This window comes from Globicephala melas, chromosome 1 (assembly GCF_963455315.2).
Source record: "Globicephala melas chromosome 1, mGloMel1.2, whole genome shotgun sequence".
Taxonomy (NCBI): domain Eukaryota; kingdom Metazoa; phylum Chordata; class Mammalia; order Artiodactyla; family Delphinidae; genus Globicephala; species Globicephala melas.
In genome coordinates, this window is record NC_083314.1 from 57,779,582 (window position 1) to 57,800,907 (window position 21,326).

Sequence of the window (21,326 nt, forward strand, 5' to 3'; positions counted from 1 at the left end):
CTATATATCCTGGCTCCTCCCTTACCTCTCTGGACTAGTCCCTAAGAGCCATCTGAAAGGCTAACTTCCAGGCTTAAGTCTTCAGTTTTGTCCGCCAAATAAAACGTAATTCTCAACTTTTAGGTTGTGCTTTTTTTTCAGTCGACACTACAAAATGCAAATGTATCTATGGTACAGGAAGCAGATCAGTGATTGCCTATGGATAGGAACTGGGAGGAACAGAAGGAAATTTTTCTTGATATGTTCATTATCTTGACTGTGGTAAGAGTTTCATGATGTGTATATGCAAAGCATCAAACAGTATACTTTAAGTATGTGCAGTTTATTTTATGTCAATAAAAAATATTTTTAAAAAGATCAAGGACCCCTAGATTCCAAGCAAACAAGAGGGATTAGAAATGAAGTTATTACAGATATTTACACAAATTTATTGTAAGTGGAGTGTAGACTGCAAGGTATGATATTGTGATTTATAAGAAAATTATACTTGGTCTTCAGCCCCACTCCTGACACAGGGCTAAAACCCTTGGAATTTCCTAAATAATAGGAGATAAAGGTATCTTTTGTTATTCATAACAAGCCCCTTACAACCACACCTGAGGATAAGTTAGTGTAGTGACTCCAGGAAGGCCTCTAGGGGTGAGGGCTGGTTGCCAGGGGAATCAACCAAGTGATTAGAGGGCTGGCACTTTCAACACCATCCTCCTCTCCTCCAGGGTAGGGAGAGGAGCTGGAGGTTGAATTAATCACCATTGGCCAAAGATTTAATTATTCATGCCTCCATTAAGGTTGGGAGCACTTCCTGGAGGATGGAGTTCCATAAACTACATAGGGACAAAAACTCATGTGCTTGGGACTCTTCTGGACCTTGCCCTGTACATCTTTTCATTCACTCCCATACTTTAATATCTTTGTAATAAACCAGTAATCTAGCAAGTAAATTGTTTTCCTGAGTTCTGTGAACTGCTCTAGCCAATTAATCAAACATGATTTACAGCCAGCCAGCCAGTTAGCTAGCAGCATGGTTAACAATCGTTAACAATCTGGACTTTCAACTGGCATCTGAAGTATTTGAGGGGACAGTCTTGTGGGACTGAGCCCTTATTAATCTCTGGGATATAATGCTATCTCTGGGTAGTTAGATCAGAATTGAGTTAAATTTCAGGACACCCAGACAGTGGCTGGAGAATCTAACTGCTTGGTGTGGGGAACCCTGCCCTCCACGTGGTGACCAGAAATGTCAGAAGTAAAGTAGAATATTAATATAGGAGATATACAATAGTGGCTTTTTTCTTTTGTTTTTTTTTTTTGGCTGCATTTGGTCTTCGTTGCTGTGTGCGGGCTTTCTCTAGTTGAGGTGAGTGGGGGCTACTCTTTGCTGCAGTGCGTGAGCTTCTCATTCCGGTGGCTTCTCTTGCTGCGGAGCATGGGCTCTAGGTGTGCGGGCTTCAGCAGTTGTGGCTCGCAGGCTCAGCAGTTGTGGCTCGCAGGCTCCAGAGCGCAGGCTCAGCAGTTGTGGCACACAAGCTTAGTTGCTCCACGGCATGTGGGATCTTCTTGGACTAGGGATTGAACCCATGTCCCCTGAATTGGCAGGCGGATTCTTAACCACTGCCCCACCAGGGAAGTCCCTACAGTAGTGTTTTTCATTTGTACAAGGGAAGAGGGCAGGGATGGCAGGGAGGGAAACAGGCTGGCAAGATATGAAATTGGAGAAATCAGTAGCTCTGAGAAGGAGTAATGAAGAACAATGTAATAATACAGCTCATACCAGAGCAGAAAAAAAAATGTCAGAACATCATAAACAAGGAATCAACAAACTGTTTTTGTTCCTGGGATTGATAAGACAGTAGTTTAATATTCCTGTGGCTACAAAGTTAATAGACAAAACTAGAAATGTAGAAGAAAATCAACTGAAAGTGAAAAACAAACACACCTCTTATCAAACCATAAAGCGCAGAATCATATAATTCAAAGGAATGCTCTTAAGGACTTTCATTACCAGACAAAACAATATGTTTTAAAAGTTACCCAAAAAAAAGCAGAAAAGAAAAATCAAATTAAAAAAAAATAATAACTACTGATAAATTCAAGAGCTGGCTCTTTTGGAAAAAATATATATAAATTAGCTGAATCACTCTAATTTTAAGTTAACACTAAGAATGAGAAAGATGATATAAAATACACACATGAAGAGAAGGCTTTGAAATAAGGGTTTTCTAGGAAAACAGAAATTACCAGATTTGGCTCAAAATAAACAGGTAAAAACAATGGGGAAAAAAAAGTTGTCCAAAAGCTGCCCACCCCCGAAGTGTCTGGCCCAGGTGATTTCACAAGGGAATTCTGACATTAAACAGAGACAATTCACATGCTATTTACAATGAACTAAAGGCAGGCTTTGGCAAACTAAGGCCTATGGCCAAATCCAGTCTGTGGTCTGTTTTGTAAGGCTTGGGTAGAGAGCTAAGAATGGTTTAGAACCCAGCAGCATAGCTTAAAACAAAGTCTAAGAATCTATCCTAAAAAAATACTAATGCGTGCAAAATACACATACACGTAAGGATATTCACTACAATATGGTATGTGGTAAAATTTATTTATAATCTATGTCAGTCATTAAGTGATCCATATTTTGAAACATTTACTGAACACCTACTATGTATGCTATTCTGTGCACTGGAGATACAAGGGGTAAGAATCTGCTCTCTCCGGTCTTACTTTCTAGTTTGGTGATTCAAATAATAGGTAAATAAAATCATTTCAGATGGTGACAAATGCCATAAATAAAACCAAACAGGACAACATGAAAGGGTGGAAACTACTTTAGAAAGGGTGGAACTACTTTAGATAAGTTGATCACTAAAGGCCTCTCTGAGGAGAGAGCTTCTGACTTGGATCTAAAGGGCAAACAGGCAGCTTCAAGGTTGAAGAAAAACCAAATGCAAAGGACCTCCGGCCCTGATATGCTAACCATGTTCAAAAAAGCTGGGGAAGCAGAAGCTAGTAAGAAAGGGACAGCTGAAGGAGAGAAAGAAGGTTGGATGAGGTGGGCCTATTAGGATTAAAAACTTTATCTTTGAAACAATGGGAAACCACTGAATTCTGAGCAAAGGCTTGTCTTTGTTTTAAAAATAGCATTCTGGGAGTTCCCTGGTGGCCTAGTGGTTAAGATTCTGGGCTTTCACTGCTGTGGCCCAGGTTCAATTCCTGGTCAGAGAACTGAGAACCCTCAAGCTGTGCGGCATGGCCAAAAAAAAACACCTATTTTTTATATTACTACCCTGTCTACTATGTACCTAAAAAAATCTAAATCATTAAGGGCTGAGGGTCAGTCTCCAAAATAAAGCTTTTTGAATAACACATCCCCTTTCTCTGTTTAAGGAAAGAGAAAGTAAACATCTCTCTAAATTCAAGGTTCTATAACTGAGCAATGCTGGTAAGAAACTAGCATTTTTTTCACTGAAATTAGATGTAGCAAAACATGCACCTACATTTTCCGAATTTTGAATAAATACATATTACCTTTTTTGACCAAAAAAAAAAAAGTTAAGATGGAAGAAAGGAAGAAAAAAGAAAAAAAAAAAAAAGGAAGCCCGTGCTTTTAAAGCCAACAGACTGTTTCCAAAAGGTCCAAGGGAAATTTGGAAGGCAGCAGTTTACCATAATATAAACATCAACTTTTTGAAATGAAAGAATAACAAACAGTGGTAACAAAAAGATGGTTTTCATGAAAGGATAGGTATTGTAGGCGGAAAATTTGTGGGAAAAAAAATCTGTAAGAGATTTCCACATCAAGAGGAGATTAGGTACCACCTCTAAAATTCCATCAGTGCCAAAAATTGTAAGATTCTAAGGTGACTCACCTACGATTACAAAATAATTAAAAGTATTTGATACCAAAAATATTAAGTATTTAAAATCTAGTATTTAAAATCTAGTATATTTGGGGGGGAGGGAGGAACCTCATACTTTTGCAAATCACCAATTTGCAAAATTCAATTAAATGACAGAATCATAATCTTTCTGGCCTCCATGGGCTTCTAGGTATCCAGCCTCTGTTTACCTCTTTCCTCCTTATTCTTATGGTGATTGTTTAGTTCCTCTGGGAAACACAGCACAATGTCCCACTCAAATTGTTAACATTAAAAAGAAACTGCAACCATTTCCAGATGAGCCTGCTGGACACATTCAACAAATGTTTTATTGAACAAATATAGGAAGAATATATACTAATAACAGTCAAGTATCACATACAAATATAAAAATAAACAGCTTCTGTGTAAACCATTTTCACTGGTTTCTGTGACTGACATCTGCCTCATTTTTTTTTCCTATCCCTCTACATAAATGTTAGCTGCTTTTGTCAGCTCTCTTCTCTATGTGCTTACCTCTTTAGCCATCTCATCTACTGTTCACTGCTTCAGTAAGGATAATTCCCAACCAAATCCTTCCTTCAAGCTACAATCTTTAGACATTCATTTTTAATTGCGTATAGAACAAAACATCTTCACTTAAGTTTCTTGACAGAACTACGCACTAAAAATGTTTAATTCCGCCATCCACGCAAAAAAAATATTTACCCAGTGCCTACTTATCAGGCACTACTAGGAACAAATGAAAAAGAGACATGCTGATCTCATCAACTGAGTGGAGATTTGAGAAGGCTGGAAAAGATTTGCAAAGAACTGGGAGAAAAGACAGCCAACTAGTAAAACGAGGCATTGACAGGCAGCACTGAAACCTGAGTAGAAGCTGGAAACCGGGAATATACAGTATTCCCAAGCCTGTGCAGTTTGAAGACTGTTAACAATGTCCAGCAGCATGTCTAGGAGTAGGGAGTGGTGGGAGGCACAAAGCAGCTGGATCGAATAAGAAATTAGAGTTGCGCCAGGCAGGTGTAAAGAAAAGCAAGGGAGATGAGGATACTGCCAGGAGAATGGTTAGATTAACATTTCATGGAAGTCTAAATCAGAGAGTGAAGTAAGACAAGCTGGAAAAAAATAAGGAGGAGAGGAGAAGGAACTGGAAATTTCAAAAAGATTGAATAAAAGCTCTTAACAGTAGTGATTATTGAATGCTTGCTGAGTCAAGCTTACTATGGATTGCTCTGTTCATTTAATAAAAACAGCAGGAGAAAATGTACTGAATGAAAAGTGGAGGCATAGGAGCTTGTGATTTGAATGTAACATTTCAGGTAATGACAGGGTTTAGACCAAGACATTAAAGGTCAAGAACATATGTGTGAGTATGTGCATAGGTACATGTACACACAGAGAATGGTAAAACAAATACAGCAAACTATTAACAATCAGGGAATATGAATGAACGAATATGGAAATTCTCTGTATTATTTTTACAACATTTCTTTGAGATTAAGACTATCCAACCCCCAAAAAAGTCTAAAAGCTTATCTGCTTTCCCAAACATGTTCTTCCCAATTTCACCATAACCATTTTCCCTAACCTCTAGTTTAAAACCCTGAATAATCTTCTATATTTATTTCTCCCATTTCTAACATAAAGAGGGATCCGATTTCTATACATTCTAATTTTGTAATGTCTCTTGAAGCCAATTTTTTAAAATCTGAGCTCTAGAGATTTAGAATGTAAAAATATCAGACTGGAAATAAGAAGAGCTCAAAGCCCAAGGCACCAAAACTTACCCAATGAAGAAACAACCTTAGAGAAGTAAAACTCATAAGGCTAGGAAGTGATGGAGCCAAGATTACTGTCAAAGCCAGTAACCAAGATAACCTCACCGTATGAAAATCAGAACTCAATTTTCATTATAGAAGAGATAAGCATAAAACCTTTAAAATACATAATAAATAACATGTCATTTGAGGTTAAGAGATTTTAAAAGATTCAAGTTTTTCGTATCAAAACTTACTCTGGGGACTTCCCTGGTGGTGCAGTGGTTAAGAATCCTCCTGCCAATGCAGGGGACACGGGTTCAAGCCCTGGTCCGGGAAGATCCCACATGCCACGGAGCAACTAAGCCAGTGTGCCACAACTACTGAGCCTATGCTCTAGAGCCCACCAGCCACAACTACTGAGCCCACGTGCCACAACTTCTGAAGCCCGCGCACCTAGAGCCTGTGCTCCACAAGAAGAGAAGCCACCGCAATGAGAAGCCCGTGCACTGCAATGAAGAGTAGCCCCTGCTTGCTGCAACTAGAGAAAGCCCGCGAGCAGCAATGAAGACCCAACACAGGCAAAAAATTAATTAATTAAAAAAAAAACTTACTCCGTTACAATACAGAGTTGAATATCAAGGATAAAAAAATTAAAGCAACAAAACATAGTAATATCTCAATTAATGAATGTATTCCAACTGTTGTAGAAATATTATTTTGAAGTGTAACAATGTAAAAAGCATAAAAATCAATGCACTATAGACTGTAAAAGAGGGGGTTACTATGAACTGAACTGTGTCCCCCCAAAATTCATATGTTGAAGCCCTAACTACCAATGTAATAGAAAGTATTTGGAGCTGGGACCTTTGGGAGGTAATTGGGGTTAAATGAAGTGATGAACGTGGGGCCTCATAATGGGATTAGTTCTCTTATAAGAGGAAGAGACATCAGAGCTCTACTCAGCCATGCGAGGACTCAGCTAGAAGGCATTCAGCCAAACCCGACTACACTGGCACCGTGATCTTGGACTTCCAGCCTTCAGAACTGTGAAAAATAACTTTGTTTTTTAAGCCACCTTGCCTATGGTATTTTCTCATGGTAGCTAACAAAGATAGAGGGGATTGATGTATTAACTTCAGAAAACAGCATTTTATAACTCAAATTTTAACTCATTTAAAATAAAAAGTCAAGACATTCACCACACTCCTCTGAGTTCCAGGTCAATCAGCATTCACAAAATATTACCTTTCTAAAAAATTTTTTTAAATTAATTTTTATTGGAGTATAGTTGATTTATAATGTAAAATATTACCTTTCTAAAAAGTTTACTTTTGACTAACTCCCCACCCGCAGTTTGACTTTAAACACATTAATCAAAGTACTAGTCTTTATACACTCCTCCTTAAATACAAATAGGATCATATAATATTTGAGGCTGAAAATTATTTTATATTCAAGTAAGTCAATATGAAGTAATGTGACCAGAAAAACTAATATATTGGACCCTGTCCTTTTCAAAGCCTTTTGTCAAAAACTTGAATAAAGACCTGGAAAGTAGACACCACATATGACACAAACATCTGAAAGAGTAACAATGTGCTTAATGACTTTCTTAAGATTTAATGACTTTCTTGGAATGCTGGATAAAATTAAATTGGATTTAAGAATAAGTAGTGGGCTTCCCTGGTGGCGCAGTGGTTGAGAGTCCACCTGCCGATGCAGGGGACACAGGTTCGTGCCCTGGTCCGGGAAGATCCCACGTGCCGCGGAGCGGCTGGGCCCGTGAGCCATGGCCGCTGAGCCTGCGCATCCGGAGCCTGTGCTCCGCAAAGGGAGAGGCCACAACAGTGAGAGGCCCGCGTACCAAAAAAAAGAAAAAAAAAAAAAGAATAGGTAGTTAGTCATAGCTCAAGAACTGAATTTCATACAGAATACAGACCCAGTCTGTTCATATAAAACAGGACAGTTAGTAACAGCTAGTAGTGTGACAGCACTGCTTTACAAAAATTGCTACTTTGATAGAAATCTAATGCACAAATCTAGAATTGTGACAGTTCTACTGAATCTTGTGTTTATCACATTGTTTAGAGCATTACGCTCAATTCTGGTCTTCATTAAGACAAACATTAAAAACAAACTAAATTGGATACAAAAGAAAAATTTCGTAACTGTTCAGTTTACCCATAGGTGGAAACAAGTTATATCTTAAACTCATTCTCTACTTTCACCATTAGCCAAGCAACCCAAAGAGCTGTGAAATGAAGTGATAAGTAATTTTCCTGAGGCACAAAATGCCACAATGCCATGAGGTATGTGAGAGAAGGATGCTTCTAGGAAATAAGCTTAGACATCTCTCCCTATCTCTCCTGCTGTCTCATCCCCAGAGTTTGTTTTGCTTTTTAAAGAAACAGTAACTCTCGTGAAGAGATACATAACTGTTTCTTTGTGGGGGAAAAAAGAGCTCTGAAAAGAAAGCCAAATCCTCGTGCAGATAATGGAAGCCAAGTGAAAGTGAAGAGGTTTGAATGCTATCATGGTGTTCAAATATTTGGAAATTTAGAAGATCTTAAAATGACTGTTAAAGGTTGACTACAGTGTCTTCCTGGGCACCACATATGTTCAAGTAACAGCAAGATAAGCCTTTATCAAAAATATTTTAAAAGGTAACTTCTGCTTTGAGTGAGAGGTTGAACTGGTCAACTTCTAAGGTCACTTCCATTGCTAACTGTTATAATCACTTAGTTATTCAGAGTGACATAACACTATTTGCAGCAACATGGATGGACCTAGAGATTATCATACTAAGTGAAGTAAATCAGACAAAGACAAATATATGATATCACTTACATGTGAGATATCACTTTCTGTGAGAAAGACTCACAGACATAGAAAACAAACATGGTTACCAACAAGGAAAGGGTGGGGGGATAAATTAGGAGTTTGGGATTAACAGATACACACTACTATATATATAAGAGAAACAACAAGGATCTACTGTACAGCACAGGGAACTATATTCACCATCTTGTAATAACCCATAATGGAAAAAAATCTGAAAAAGAATATATATATATGTGTATAACTGAGTCACTTTGCTATACACCTGAAACTAATACATTGTAAATCAACCACACTTCAATAAAAAATAAATTAAAAAAATAAAGTTAGAGTGACATCCAATATTTTTAAGATCATCTGCTATTATAATAGTAAAGCTAAGAATATCACCACGTTGACTGCCTCTACTACAAATAGCACTACAGCAAAAGCATTAAAAATTGTTATTCTTAAAAACAAAGTGTAATACCAATAAATCTGTTGCAGTTTTAATCAAAATGGTAGAAGGGCTCAGACTGTTCTTAGAAACTGAAATATGTGAATTAAGTTTCTGAGGCCAAGAAAGCCTTATCAGAAAAGAAATGTAGCTATCAAATCTTCTGTATTATAAATTACTATCCCAGCAAAGTAAAGCTGTGTGTCTATCACTTACTCTATAAGGTGACTGCCAGAGCACTCTTTTGGACAACTTGTAGTATTTTAAAACTGTTCGTATTACACAATTACTTCTCTTACAACAGATTCAGTTTAAATCCCAGCTCTAACATTTAGTAGCGACGTGTTTTTATAGCATAATTGTGGCATACACATATTTATGGCATAAGCATTTCCAGTCATTAAATATAATCCTGAATTTTTATTTCCTCATCTGTTGGCTATATCTTCTAGTCTGTTGTGAGATTTAAGCGTGTATAAAGCTGTTAGATGGTGTCTGGTACTTAATAATGAGCTTAATAAACGGTAATAACATTTTCAAAACTTATAGATAGTAAATAAAAACTAATGCATAAATAAGTTCTTAGTCAACTTTATTTTTTAAAGGCAAGTATGTTGGATTTTATGGGAGAAAAAGAGAAGCATTCTGTTCAAGATGCTCATCCAACATCATGAATTATTCTAAACCTTTCATATAACTAAAGGGCTGCCTTTAAGGGTTGGAATTGTAAGTTTAAATTTTTAAGTGTAGAGAATGGGTTAGCATCCCTCCCCACCAAGCACTGGCTCTATTCCTCTACCATTAAAACGATCTGTCTTGAGACATGTTAACCTACCCATCTCTTTCTCCTACTTTCTACTTTCATTTTTTTCCATGTTTTCAAATTTGTCATAAATATAACTATACAACCAAAGAAATTTATTTATTTATTTTTTGGTCAGGTCAGGAAATCAAGCAATCAGCACATATAAGCTATTCTTGACTTTTCAATCCTTACTCAATAGCTCTTTCTTCATCAGGAGAGATATTTTGTGTCTCCAAAATGTCAGAAGACTCTGATTCTACAGTTGGGAGATATTTCATCTTTCTACATTCTGTATCCTAATTGTGGTGTGGGCTACATGTAACTACACATATCAAAAAATCCAATTTTTCTTAATCAAAATTTTAACACTTATACAGCAATATAACCAACCTTCCACATCTCTGTCAAAAGGCTTATTTCAATAACATCCTTTCCCTGCTTTTAAAATAAAATTTCTCTATCTGTCCCATTTCAGAAGTAATTCTTCATATTATGTTCAATTAAGATCTACAAAGTTTAAACCTAACATTAAAAACAGTTACTTAGGGCTTCCCTGGTGGCGCAGTGGTTGACAGTCCGCCTACTGATGCAGGGGACACGGGTTCGTGCCCCGGTCCGGGAGGATCCCACATGCCGCAGAGCGGCTGGGCCCGTGAGCCATGGCCGCTGAGCCTGTGCTCCGCGACGGGAGAGGCCACAGCAGTGAGAGGCCCGCATACCGCAAAAACAACGACGACGACAAAAAACAAAACAAAACAAAACAAAAACCCCCAGTTTCTTAAAAATACAGGCCAAGGGACTTCCCTGGTGGCACAGTGGTTAAGAATCCACCTGCCTGGACCTAGAGTCTGTCATACAGAGTGAAGTAAGTCAGAAAGAGAAAAACAAATACCGTATGCTAACACATATATATGGAATCTAAGGAAAAAAAAAAAAGGTCATGAAGAACCTAGGGGTAAGACGGGAATAAAGACACACCTACTAGAGAATGGACTTGAGGATATGGGGAGGGGGAAGGGTAAGCTGTGACAAAGTGAGAGAATGGCATGGACATATATACACTACCAAACGTAAAATAGATAGCTAGTGGGAAGCAGCCGCATGGCACAGGGAGATTAGCTCGGGGCTTTGTGACCACCTAGAGGGGTGGGATAGGGAGGGTGGGAGGGAGGGAGACGCAAGAGGGAAGAGATATGGGAACATATGTATATGTATAACTGATTCACTTTGTTATAAAGCAGAAACTAACACACTGTTGTAAAGCAATTATACTCCAATAAAGGTGTTTAAAAAAAAAAAAAAGAAATCCACCTGTCAATGCAGGGGACACAGGTTTGATCCCTGGTCCGGGAAGATCCCACATTCTGCGGAGCAACTAAGCCCGTATGCCACAACTACTGAGCCTGAGCTCTAGAGCCCATGAGCCACAGCTACTGAGCCCTCGTGCCACAACTACTGAAGCCCACGCACCTAGAGCCTGTGCTCCACAAGAAGAGAAGCCACCGCAATGAGAAGCCCGCGCACCACAACGAAGAGTACCTCCCGCTCGCCACAACTAGTGAAAGCCTGCACGCAGCAATGAAGACCCAACACAGCCCCCAAAAAAAGTTCAAACATCAAAATAAATAACATTAAAAATATATACAAATATAGGCCAAGCAACAATAGTCATATTGCCAAAAATATAAATTGTAATTGCAACTGAAAAAGCATAAAGTGGTTTTTTTGAAGATTAAAATGTTAAGTATAGTTTTATTCATATATTCTCTTTCCTCTTTGAAAGCTGATAATCTACATATGATATTTTAATAAACATTTGTTTCCAAATTATTAGAAACACTTAATAAGTTATAATGCCCATCTTTAAAATACACTGGATAAACTAGAATTCTGTACTTGCTGTTGGGCAACTACTTAACCCATTTTCATAATAAGTTCTAAGCTTTCTGTTCCTAGTGACCATTTCTCCAGTCTCCCAAATGTTTTTGATGTTGCTCTAAACCCATATCCTTAATATGTCTCCTTAAGGAGCCTTTCAGAGCACTGGCCTCCACAGGGCCTTTGTGCAAATAGAAAAACACACCCTCTGGGAAGATACAGGTACTAATCTTGGTGAGAGGGCTGATGTCTTGTGAGGGAGAAGAGAAGTGGAGGCACAATTTCTGCTGGAGGCCTAGCCAGGGCACAGGACTCTGAAAGCAGATCAAGGGCTAGATTTCAGTCCTTGTTGCCTCCTTCAGCTAAGCATCTTTGTGCAGTGCACAAATGGTACAACCATATACAGCAGCCCTGCACTTTCAGATTATGCACTAGGAAAGGAGGAAGATCGATTATTAACCTCTCTAGACACCCATTCTCTAACTACATATGCACCATGAGGAGATCTTCCAATCTCGTTGAGAACCTATCCTCCCATAATTCAACTTTCTACTTTTCACGCGTCCCTTTTGTTTTAAATGTGGTTAAGACTCATGTGATATCAAAGAATATTAAACTCAAAAAGTATAAGAAATACATTTAATGTGATCTTTGTAACAATCCTCTAAGATAGGGGAAACCGATATTATCCTTATTTTCCAGATGAATAGTGTATCCACAACTTGAAGAAGCCAAGTCACTTGCCCCCAAGTGACAAAAGGATTAACCCCAGATTTTCAAACTCCTAGTCCAGAGCTCATTTTGAGTATTCAACACACCTAAAAATCAAGAGGTCTCACTACTTATTCCTCCCTGCTTATAACCTTTCAGCCTCATTAATTGATTTAAATTCTCTTAGGGTCACCAAGGATCACTCAAGCCAAATCCAAGAGCCCTATCTCACATATTTTTCTGAACTCTGCTACATTTGGCTGTCACAATCCTATTTTAGAGATTTTCCTTTTCCACCCTGATTTCTGTAGTGACTTCTTTCTTAAGTTAGTCATTCTTGTTCTCCTTCTCTTGCCATAGATTATCTTAGACATCCTGTTACATTTCTCTGTCTAAATAAACCCACTCCACTTTTCAGTTCATCCTGGAAATGGTTGTCCCAAGTATGTAGTTAAGGCTCTAATTTATATCTCTACTCCTATAATGCTGCCATTTCCTGTTTGATGAATCTATTCTATTTTTAGGCTTTCATCACTTCTGGCCTTCATTAATTCCAACTGCTGCCTGATCCTATGCAGTATTCATTTCTTATAGCAGTTATGTCCCAAAGGGTAGGATACAAATGAGTACTGATGGTATATTAGATGATTTTAAGTAGTCCATAGAGGAATATTTAAAATTACATGTTTAACACATGTTGGGGGGAAAAAACTCTAACACCAAATAATCACATAAATTTTTCTTTTAAACTCACTTAATTAAAAGATAGGAAGCTAAATTAAACAAAAATATTGACAGATGGTTTGAAGATAAAGCAAAAATTGTGAATGACTGAAGTTTGAGAAACACTGGCCACTGGGAAATCCATGTAGCATAGAAGTTAAGCACTCAGGCTCTGGGTCAATAATCTGAATCTCACCTTCTAGCTAAGTAACTTTGAACAAATTACTACATCTCTTTAAATCCAGTTTTCTAGTTGTGTAATGGGAATAAAATAATCCACATTCTAGGCTTATTGTATGGAATGAAAGAGATAATCCTCAAAGTGTTCTTAGCTCAGTGCCTGGCATGGTAAGTGCTCACTAAATATTAATAATTACAATTATTCTTAGTCCCTCCTGGCCATCATGCCTTTACTTGTAACCAACTGGGTACTCGACCTATATACTATGGACAATTTTCCATATATGAATTTTCTGCCCCAAATTTCCATTACCTGTCTGTATATCTTTATTTTTATATTCTGGTATGAATCCAAAGATCACATGATAACTTTTAATATTAATCCTTAAGACTGTGAACATCTCGGCAGTAGGAACCAAAAGCCATTTTCCTCTCATGCACTGTGCCTTACAAAATTAAAAGAATCTGTAATGTTTGTTGAATAAATCTAAAAATTAGTAAGGATAATCTGATGCAAAGAAATCTCACAATGTACAGAACATAAACACAAACTATTTGAAAGCATCTGATACTATTCTAATAGGTAAATAAAGGGGGAAAAATGACTGGGGTATTCTTTTGCTCCACTAAGGCATTTGTCAGTTGAACCTTAGTTGTGGGTCTAATCTTTCTGTTTCCTAATCTCATTTATTCAATAACATATAATAAACTCTAGATACATGCGAACCACTGTACAAAGTGATAAGACACGGAAACAGTCTAGTAAAGGAAAACAGACTAATATCAGAAGGCAGACAAGAAACAGAAAACTTCTATATAATGTTATGTAAATAATACTCAGTATTGGGGCTTCCCTGGTTGGCGCAGTGGTTTAGAATATGCCTGCCAATGCAGGGGACACGGGTTCAAGCCCTGGTCCGGGAAGATCCCACATGCCGCGGAGCAACTAAGCCGCCCATGTGCCACAACTACTGAGCCTGTGCTCTAGAGCCCGTGAACCACAACTACTGAGCCCGCATGCCACAACTACTGAAGCCCACATGCCCAGAGCCCGTGCTCTGCAACGAGAAGCCACCACAATGAGAAGCCTGTGCATCACGACGAAGAGTAGCCCCCGCTCGAGTAGCCCCCGCTCGCCGCAACTAGAGAAAGCCCATGCGCAGCAACAAAGACCCAACATAGCCAAAATTAAATAAATTAAAAAAAAACACCCAATAGTGTTTTTTTAATACTAGATGTGCTTCACAATTGCTGATTATGTCCTGCTCTTCTTTAATGTAGAGCACCTAGCAGCACCACACATGGGTGAGTACATTACATTAACAGTAATAATTCCACTGCTATCTTGTGTTCAACTCTAGGTATAGGCTAACCACATAAAAGTTTCTGTCAACTAGACAACTGTTGAAACTCAGTAATAGTCCTTGTTCTGATTTGCCAGAAAATATGTGCACACAAAGCCCCCAAAATGTGACAGGCATTCTGTCAATCTAGAGCAAAATAATGACTAGAAATATAACTGGCAAAAGGGTCAGACTACATTTAGCCTTTGGGGAAGGGGGGAGGACACACATACAATAAAAACTTTACTGAAATCACCCTCTCTAGAGAACACTTTTACCCCCAAAGATGTCCTGACTGATGCATCAATGGCATTATTGAGAATTTTTAAATGTTATGACTCAAAACTAAGTTATTAATTCTCAAGACTTCGAAGCAACAGTTAACACAGACTGAGACAAGCTTTCATTGTGTCAGCCTATTCATAAGATGACAAGGCTCGCTTTACTGAAAGTATATTAGTCATAACTCAGGCAGACACAACTTTTGGATCTCCTTCATGGTAAGAATAGGGTTCTATACCAGTTTGTGTCAACATTTTATGAATGATCAATTCGTGCCTTACACAAATATGGCATAAATAGCATCTGAAAAACGAGTTCCTCAACTGAATTACAAACTGAAGTGGTGTTTGGGGTCTGGGGGAAGAAGGAAACCACTTGGAGGGAGAGGAGGACATAATATAATCTTCAAAGACATTTTACCATAAGGATGGTGGGGTGGGGTGGGGTAGGGGTAGAGGGGAGACAGGGACTTTGAATGAGGCAGAACTTCTGTATTTTCAGCTATGCCCAATATACTGATCACAGGGGTACTGACTCTAGAACATGAAGAAATCTTTAAGAAACAAAACCCAATATATAAGTGTAAAAAAAAAGAAAAAAAGATATTTAAGTCCAAAAAAGCCTTAAAAAAAAAAAAAGGAAAACTATTTCTTAAGTTCCCAAAGGTATACTCCATTCTGAGAATATACAGGTTACCCACTGCTTGGAAGAAGAGTATTTTCTTCTACCAGTATTCTGTCATTCTCCTTCCACTACTAGTTGACCTTTTACTATGTACTGAGCACAGTAATAAGCTCTTTACATACATTATCTGTGATAAACCTACAGCAAGCCTTTGAAGGAGTTACTACTATTATCATCTCCATTTTACAAATGAGGAAATATTTTATCAATAATATAGGCCAGATATCAAAATTTAAAACTTATCTGTCATACCACAGCATTTGAGTTTTACTCGACTGGCTTTTCTATCCCCAGAGTAGCTATAATGTATTTTTTACACCTTGGAACACTTTAACCTTCACATGCAACCATGTTTCTATACTAAGTCAAGGAAAACAAAAACTAGGTTAATAATGCTGTATCTTATTTAGGTCCTATAGTTTGCAAAATTACAAGAAACAGGGAGGCAGTTCGACAGCTTAGAGCATCCCCTTTGCGTTTAGACAACCTGGGTTTGAATCTATACAGCACCATCAATAACTGCTGTGTGACCTTGGTCAAACTACTTTAATTTCTCAGATTTCATTTCCTCATCTGTAAAATGGGGATGATGATAGTACCTCCCTCAAAGGCTTGCTGTAGGATTAACAAAGAGAATGTCTGTAAAGAGCTTATTTATGTGCTCAGTACATGGTAAAAGGTCAACTAGTGGAGGGAAAACAGCCACATACCGAAACACAAAAGTAAAAAGTCTATATTCTGAAAATTCCATTATGGAAAAGGAGAGAATTACTCGTTGACTATATGCTAGAAACTCAAATTCAACCTATTCCTTTTTTTAGGGGATCAATGCATTTTAAGTGAACCAGAAAAGATGCTGCAGTGCATTTATGACACACACCTAAAAATGGCTCCAGTCTGAGCAGCATCTTAATTACCAACAGAGGAGGTTAATCTACTTCTAACAAATGCTGGAGTTGGGCTTAGTGGGCGTTTAAGTATCACCCTATCATTTTTATTTGCGGGAATAAGCTATCAAGCATTTAATCAAAAATCCCGATTCTTCTGGGGGCATTCCAAATGAAAATCTTACAGCACAGTTGCCTACTGTACAATTCTAAGTACCCTGGCGAGGTATGAATCTATGGACATAGTCTGAAGATCGGTCAATGCGGAAATCCGGCTAGCCTTAGAAGCCAGCAAACATCAGACACGTCGGAAAGCTCAAAAGAATCTCAGATCAAGTCAAAACATATACACATCCCTTTAAAGGAATTAGACACATTCCTCTCAAGGGAAGGAAGAATTTATCAGTGCTCCTATTGGCCCCCTATGCCCTTTTCTTCAAGCCCTAAAGTGGGGCCTTTACCGTAACACCAACACTAATGCTATCTCAAAGAGAGAAAGCTGCGGAGTGAGATTCACCAAGCAGGTTAGCGGATGCAGAGGCCTAGGGTGAGAAAAGACTATCCGAACCCGCCTCTGGAGTTGGGGAAGCACGTCCCTAGCGGAAGTAGGACTGGTCCTCATTCCCCGAAGAGCCTCTCACCGAGCCCGGCCTTTAACCCGGTCTCTCCCGCACACTACTCATTGCAATTTTCACCCTCACTAAACATGAAGAAGAGGTAGGCATTAAAGAGCCTAGATGAGCCTCTGAGTTGTTTGGGGGGACACATACCCACACTAGGAAAAGAGACCGCGCACCCGCCTATCCCGCGGGAAGGAAACTCCCTTCCCTTACCCGGCAACGCGCGTAATCCCCCTACAGGGCCTGAGTGGGAGGAGGCCGACGGGTCCGGAACTCCCGCTGCAGACCACATGGGGCGGGTCTGACTCCGGTTTTTCCCGCTCCCCAAGCAGGAGGCCGAGGCTCCCCCAGAAGCAGACATGATGGTAGCCAAAGAGAAAAAGAGGATGCCCGGACCCAAGGCCCTCTCCACGCGGCTCCCTCGTCTCTGGGCGCCAGGTCGGCGTGTGCTCCCACGCCCCGGGCCGCCCCACGCCAGCCCTCCCGGATAGGGCCCGCTTTGATCGCAGCTCCTACGCCCTCGCTTTCCTTACCGGCCAGGATGAGTGTCAAGCTGAGTGTGCCTGCGCGCTTCGAGGGGCTCCGCAGAGCTCTGATAGGGGGAAGGGGAAGGGGAAATTAGGGGTAGGGGGCGGCTGTAAGGACCCCGGGCCCCAGAGAGCCGAAGCTGCGGATGGACAAACCGCCAAAGCACTTTCGCTCCTTCTCGAGAGGGAAATAGCGAGCGAGAAAAAGAAGCAAGATGGCGGCTAGCCAGCCCCTACGTACGACGTCATGCGGCGGCGTACGTAAGGCAAATCCCCGCAAGACCGCCCCCCGGCGCAGAGACGGCCGGATCACGTGAGGTCTCCGTGACGACCCAACCTCGACGGAAGGCGACGGCGCCGCTTGCTGGACCGAGGGAGTTCCTGCGATCAGAGCTCAAGATGTAAGGGTGAAGATTTCGCCTGAGATATCTCCAGGAACTCTTAGAGACCTCATTACAGGTTGTTATGCCTCACGGAAGTGAGCACTCTTGTAGGTGCTGGATAGTTGTGTGAATTGGTTAAAACAACACTTTGGCAGTGTGTATCAAAATAACTATGCATAATCTTTAACCTTGGTATTTGGCAGTATCGGTATTTTCTAGAAATGTACATACACAATACTCAGTATTCATAATACCAAAACCTGTTTGTTAATAAAGATACAGAGATAAATGCATTATGTTACACCAATATTATGGAATATTTGGAAGCCATTAAATTCAGAATAATGTTTAAGGACAAGGGAATGCTTAAGCCATAATACGCTTATGCCCTAAATATGCTATTAAAAACACACATATATGCATAGTCATAGAAAAAAAAAGACTTTAAAATGTACTCTGGGGCTTCCCTGGTGGCGCAGTGGTTGAGAGTCCGCCTGCCGATGCAGGGGAGGCGGGTTCGTGACCCGGTCCGGGAAGATCCCACATGCCGCGGAGCGGCTGGGCCCGTGAGCCGTGGCCGCTGAGCCTGCGCGTCCGGAGCCTGTGCGCCACAATGGGAGAGGCCACAACAGTGAGAGGCCCGCATACCGCAAAAAAAAAAAAAAAAAAAAGTACTCTGAAATGTTTATAATGCTAAGTACTTTAACAATAGTTTTCTTAGAGCCATCAGATGTTTAAAAATATTTTATGCATGGCTTTCTGTAATTTCCAGATTTTACAATCAGAAAAATTTTTGTGAGTGATAAAATTGTTATGAGAAACAAATGATAAATGTGTGTATACATATATAGTGCATACATGTGTGTATATAGTGTGCATGCTTATGTAAGTATATATAGCATTGTGTTTAAGATACAAAAAGGATTACATATTTTTTAGGCTTTAAAATAAGACTCAAACAGGTATGAATGAACAGTTCTGCTAATTAATTACTATGTAGTATGGATAAGTTAACATCCCTTAAATTCAGTTTTCTCATTTTGTAAAATGGAGATAATAACACCTACTTCTCAAGTTTGTGTTATTGACTCACCAAATATTTATTGAGCACCTACTATATGTGCTAGGTACTGGGATACAAAGGTAAAGAAAAGTTAAGATCTTGGTCCTAATGAAACAGTGTAGTGATGCAGATCACATAGTAGATTCGGATATGTGCAGTGAAGGAAACAAACAGGATATTAAGGTAAAGAATAACTGGGAAAAAAAGGGAGAGAAAAGAAGGTCAGGAAGGAAGGAAAGACAGAGGGAAGGAAGGAAGGGAAACAGGAAGGAAGAAAAGAATAACCAGGAAGACAGGCACTCCAGATTTACTTTATGTGGTCAGTGAGTACCTTTCTGAGAAGGTGCCATTTAAACTGGGACCTAAATGATAAGAGTAGGGACCTACTCAGCAATGCATAGAGTAGGTGGAAAAGTGCTCTGGACCAAATGAACTGCAATTACAAGTGCCCTGATTTGGGAAAGAGCTTGGAATGTTCTAGGAACTAGGAGGAGTCTGTCTGGAGCTTAGTTAAGAGAGAGTGGCACAAGATGAAACTAAAAGGAGAGACAAGGGCTAGGCTTAGAGGGGCCTTGGAGGCCAGGGTAAGGAGTTCAGAATGTCTTCCAGGTACAGTGAAAAGTCATTGGAAGATTTTAAGAAGGGGAGTCACATGGTCTGATTTTCCATTTTAAGGAGCTCACTGTTACTGCTGAGTGAAGAGTGTGAAGAATGGATTAAAGGGAGGTGAGAATAGAAGCAAGGAGCCCCACTAGGCAGTAATGAAGTAATTACAGTAGTGAAGAATGATAGTAGCTTGGAGTAGGATAAGAGGCTGTGGGATGGAGAGAAGTAGACAGGTTTGGTATATATTTTTAGAGCTAGAATATATTTGCTTGTGGGAGATGATCACTTCTAAGTGAGGGGAAGGTGTGAAGAAGAGAGAAGAATCAATGATGACGTAGATTTAGGGACTTCCCTGGCAGTCCAGTGGTTAAGACTCTGCACTTCCACTGCAGGGGGCACAGGTTCCATCTCTGGTCAGGGACCTAAGATCCTGCATGCTGCACAATGCGGCCAAAAATTAAAAAAAAACAACGATGACATAGGTTTATGGCTTGAACAATTGGGTGGATGACAGTGACATTTATAGAGACCATGGGGTTGGGAGAGGGAAGGAAAGCAGTTTGGTTGGTGGAGCAATAAAAATTAAATATTAAAAAGAAAAAATTGAGAACAATTAGATTTTAGGCATGTTAAATTTGAGGTGTTCACATAGTGTCCAACTGTAGATAAAGTATGCAGTTGACATGGATGTCTTGGGCTCAGAGGGAAGGTTGGGGTTGGAGATAGAGATTTGCTCTTCATAGACATGTTTCATATGTACTTCACGTGTTTCAAGCAGTGGGAAGAGATAAGATAACTCAGAGAGAGAGATTAGAGAAACAAAAGAATAAAGGGCTAGACCTAAAGAACAACAACATTTGGAGGTTAGGTGGAGGTGGAGGATTAAGCAAAGAACACTGAGCAGATGCCAGAGAACTGGAGAACCCAAGAGGGTGATGTCACAGAAGCCAAGAGAGGAGAGTGTTGTAAGAAAGTGTGAGCAATCGACTATGTTAAATGCTGCTGAGAGGTCAAGTCTTATGAAGAAGGAGCCAGAAGTGTCCGTTGTATTTGGCAACATGGAGGTTACTGGTATCTTTTACAAGAATTTTTGGTGGAGCAGTGAGGTCAGAAAGCCATATGGTAGTGAGCTAAAAATTAGATAGATGTTGAGAAAGTGGAGACTATAGATAAACCATTCTTTCCAGAACTTGAACTCTGTCATGACAGGGAAAGAAAGTAGTGGCTGGAGAGATGTGGAGTAAAGAGAGACATTTTAAAACATTGGAGACAATAGATCATGTTTGTATGATAATAGGAATAATCCAGAAGAGGGAAGAGGTGGCAATTATGTAATAGAGAGAGGGAAACTAAAAGAGAGAAATCCATGAGAAGGTGTGAAGAGGTGAGTCCAGAGCACTGATGGAGGAGAAGATAGTTGCAGCTCTAGGGACAATTGATGATTTGATGATGGGGGAGCATAAGGGAAGTCCCATTGATGGCTTCTATTTTCTCAGCGAAGTAGGGAGCAAAGTAATCTGTTGAGAGGGCTTGGTATGTAGGAGTTTGAGGAGAAGGAGATTCAAAAGTTATCTCAGAGAGTGAAAAAGTAAACCTAGTGTGAGGAAGAGTAGGATTCGCATGATCTGCTGAGAGCATTTTTTGAAGTTGTGATTATGGATCTAAAATATGCCATTCAGTTTATTCATATGATTTCTCCAGCAATGTTAGCTCTTTTGGTACAGC

The 21,326-nt window shown here is 39.6% G+C and overlaps 1 protein-coding gene across 12 annotated transcripts in view; it reads right to left on the reverse strand.

Annotated features, from left to right (window-relative positions):
- PRRC2C (proline rich coiled-coil 2C) overlaps positions 1-17,751 on the reverse strand; it is a 98,007-nt gene extending 80,256 nt beyond the window's left edge. For 11 of the 12 annotated variants that reach the window (XM_030875493.3, XM_030875487.3, XM_030875484.3 and 8 more), the window contains exon 1: positions 17,556-17,751. The gene's annotated coding sequence lies outside the window, so the exon portion shown is untranslated. The remainder of the gene's footprint in view (positions 1-17,555) is intronic. The other variant, XM_030875485.3, reaches the window with a different exon arrangement.
- Positions 17,752-21,326: the final 3,575 nt, after the last annotated feature.